Source organism: Watersipora subatra, chromosome 6 (assembly GCF_963576615.1).
Source record: "Watersipora subatra chromosome 6, tzWatSuba1.1, whole genome shotgun sequence".
Classification (NCBI taxonomy): domain Eukaryota; kingdom Metazoa; phylum Bryozoa; class Gymnolaemata; order Cheilostomatida; family Watersiporidae; genus Watersipora; species Watersipora subatra.
In genome coordinates, this window is record NC_088713.1 from 44,208,686 (window position 1) to 44,212,983 (window position 4,298).

A 4,298-nucleotide genomic window follows, 5' to 3' on the forward strand; every position below is an offset into this window, starting at 1 on the left:
TTTCCTCATTCCTGTAGCATGGCTTAGGGCTTATGTATATTTATATAAACATATCTAAGCCCTACTTGCATAAATATATTTACATCTATTTATATAGGTATATATTTTTTTGTTTTCTGGCTTTTGTAATTCTGCACTTCTGTGTGTTCAGCTATAGCTATTAAAATATTGGAGTGAAAAATTCACATCGCAGGAGATTTGATCTCAGACCATTTCAACCACCAATCCAATCTTTTACCAATTAGGCCACATTAGCTTCATGAATTCACTAGGCAATATATGTCGGTTTCCAGGTGAAAATACCCATAAAATTATGCTACCACTCTCTGTTACAGCACAAAATCATGGAGAGCAGTAGCGTAATACTATGAACGCTCAACCGTGAGAGCAAGCAGTAGCTGTTACTAGTAAACTTGCTCAAATTAGCCATTGGCAATGTGCCAGACTAATGGCAAGTTGCAGACAACTACATTAACTCTCCTTGCTTATAAGCTGATTTTTAATAATCGTGCAATGCCGGGCATCCCGCTAGTAGACATATATACAGTGAAACTCGGATAGCTCGCCCTCGGATACTCGAACACATGGTTAACTCGAACAGATTTGTTTGGCCCGTTCTCACGCAATGATAAATTGCTTTAGATAACTTGCCCTTAACTTTGTTAACTCAAACAGTTTTTGGCCCAATGGCTACTAAGATGGTTGTTATCGTTTTAGAATATCACTTTATTCCAAGCCATAGAGATAAACATCAACTTTTAGTAACTTTTAGGTGTCATTATTATCTCCATCGGCAAAATGTTTTCGTTAACGGCTTTTCTAAAGGATTGCAAAGGATCAAATGTTACCAAACATCCGCTTGGAGTTAGCCTTTCGAAAGCGAGGAGAAGCGAGGTAACCTTCAGATAAACTTAAAGAAAAATTGGCAAAATTGGTTTTTGTTAAAACGCTCGAAAGAAAAAGATGTATTTTTTTACTGAGCGTTGCAACCGCAATCAAGTTTTGCCTATTTTAATCTGAAAACGTCCTGGCAGTCATATCACCTAATACAAACAAAAAATCACAAGTAATAGGAAAGTATTTATACTTTCTGATAAAAATTGTTACAACATTACATGAGAGGCCCCTTATCTTGCAACGAGCAATCAATGCTTTTGATTTATATATAGTTTTTATATGTACTGATAAATACATGCACTTGTGACAGTGTTCTCATAACTTGAACGCTATGATAACTCGAAAATTTTCTCTTGGTCCCGTGAAGGTCGAGCTAGCCGAGTTTTACTGTATATATATATATATATATATATATATATATATATATATATGACAATTAATCAGTTCATTGAAACTCTGGTAGCTTTAGCTTAAAAATTATATGTAGTAGACGCTCCTATAAGACATACCTCTTATAACGTTAATTGCAGACAACCTAAATAAGTTATGTGAAAATTTTGCATCGTACTACGTGTGATGGATTTGCTAAGCTCAGCTTTCCTAGTACCTATATATGCATCGAGCTATCTTAGGATTACCTTAGTAATACGCAAGCTAGCTTTCATGAAGAGCCAATGGACTAAAACACAACTCCAGAGATAAGCAGCGGTAAATCAGTGTTTCACAGGAGAGAGAAAAAAGTGCTATGAGAGAAAAACCCTAGCGCAAGGAGAATGAAGAGCACAGAGCGAAGAACTACAAAGCCAAGAACTACAAGACAAAAAATTACATTCTTTGGCAATGCAATGAATAACGTGGTAACATTAATTTAGCGCTGAGAGCATCTTTGTGTATATCTTTGACCTTCTTTGACAAGTGTAACTGTTTAAGTATTTATTATTTGTGAACTCATTTTACGCTTGATTGCATTGAGTTGTACTTGAATGTTCTGCTTTCTCATGCTTATAGAGCTTCTGTAAATAAAGGGCCATACCTATTCACCAGTTACCTTGCTTGTAACAACTACAGTTGTGTATGCGTATTATACTCACTTAGTGTAAAACAACTTGGTCGCAAAAGACTAGTCAACGTTAACTTCCACGACGTACATAAAAAATTTCATATAACGTAAAATGTCAAGCCGGGTGAGTTCTCATGTTTGATTTGAATTTTAATCCATCTCGCCTCACTTGCGAAAACAAAACTGCCGTGCATATAGCTCTATATATATTATATAACTTTTGCGACACTCTAGTCTATTGTGATAGATCATCAGATGCGTCGAAAAAACAGAGAATAAGATGCGTCGCTGTTCATAAATGCAAAACTGATCGATCGGTGATCTACTAATCTGAATTTCACGCGTTGGAGTATCGTTCAAAATTCTTTTGTATCCTAACATTGACCCTTGGATACAGATAGACGGCGAACAGGTAGTACCGCTTTTTATAGTGAAAATACTTTGTTTTGTTTTATTACATTCCTATAAAATAATTTTTATTTGTTTTACTTTGACAAATAGACATCATTGTTTAGAAAGATAAGCGAATTGCTGTAAATGATCGTTGAAGATTTGCGCTCCCCATCAACTTCATAAAAAACTTACCGCAATCAGTGTCTATAAAACTAGTAAGATTGATCAGAACGAGGAGAAAAGTTGTCAACGCAAACCAATAATACTTCAATTAAATTAAATTAAAAGTATTAAGTCAAGTTTTTCCATTGTGCATGACCAAAGTGGTGAGTTTGGAAAGATCTTGGCACATAGTAAGCAATTTACATGTACATGTATTTTTCAACTGTTCTTATAATGTGAAATGCCTATAGCGTAAACACTTCCGGAATGAATCATTTACGTTGTAGGAAGGTCTACTGTACGATATAATTACAATATTAGTACAATACATAAAGATATATATATATATAGCAGTGATGACAAAAGATTGTAAAAACCACAAAGGAACAAAACATAATGAAATCTGCATTACTACATTAAAAATAGCAAACGAATAGCTTGCAGCTTTAAAAGGAAAAAACTATCTAATTAATACGTAGATGTTTACCTTGTCCTAGTTTTAAGAGCTCTATTAGTAGCAATATTCCGTTGTGTAAATATGTCATCTGTCTGATGTAGACTGATATTGCTAAAGGTTAAAGGTCAAATGAATAACTAATTAAACCTGCATTATGTTTTCTATGTAAATGCAGACTGCTACGTTTACAACCCGAAGCCAATAGACTGACAAAAACAAAAAGAAACCCATCGCTATATTTTCTGCTACGAAACACTAACATAATAAAACCAAGAAGCATATAATTGTTTTACTACACCTGCGTAGCATTCATCTTGGCATAACTTACTCCTCGTTAGTTTTCAGGTTTGTCAGATAAACACAGAGATGCTAGCGAGGCTGCAACAAACTTTGTTAGAGTGTGATGGCTCATAAGGATAATCATGACCAATAATTGGAGGCCCTTGGGCTCTATGAACTTTCAGTATTTCTGAATCTCTACTGTCTAAAATACTAAATGGAATTGGCCCTGTTTAGGGGCAGACAATTTCCTTTCCTAGTGGTTATTTAATCTTATTGTCTTACGAGTCTACGTTAAAGATTCAGTAGCAATAACCAAATAATAAGACCACAATTAGGATCAAGACAAGTCAAATTATTAGTAAACACCATAAGAATATAAGGGTTATCTTACCACAGTTAACACAATGATTAAGATCGAGAAAACTTAAATTATTATTAGTCACCATATACATATAAAAGTTAGCTTACCAGAGTTATCGTTATTACAAAAGATCTTAAAGAAAAGTCTTTAAATACCAAATTACCGAACCACAGCATATAGTAAAAGAGTAAATCAATGCCCTTTTTGTCAAAAGAAAACCGTTTCCTAGCTCTGCCAATTCGAAAGTGAATTTTGATCCTAATCACAACAAATTGCTCCTAGCTTTTGCGAGACTTTCTTTAAAAAGCTAGCCTTAGTGAAAAAAGCAGACTACTGCGGGGACAGGGCAACTAACCAGTAATTGTGACTTCACGGCCAGCAAGCTACAAAATCAAATCTCACTGACTCGCTAAATTCGGAAGTCCATAACAATACTCAAACAGACTATCGGGCATATCAAACCACCAACTTCATAGCTACACCCATAAACAAAAGCCATTCAACACACCAGACATAAACCACTTGCCTGTCCTGATGTATATCTAAAACACCCTTTCATCATAAAAAATTCTTTTTAAAATACTGTTGAATTCCCTTGGCAATGTTATATTTTATTTTATTTATTTTTTCACATGACCTGATTTGCTTTTGTCGACAGTCGCTAGTAAAATGCAGTTGAGATCACA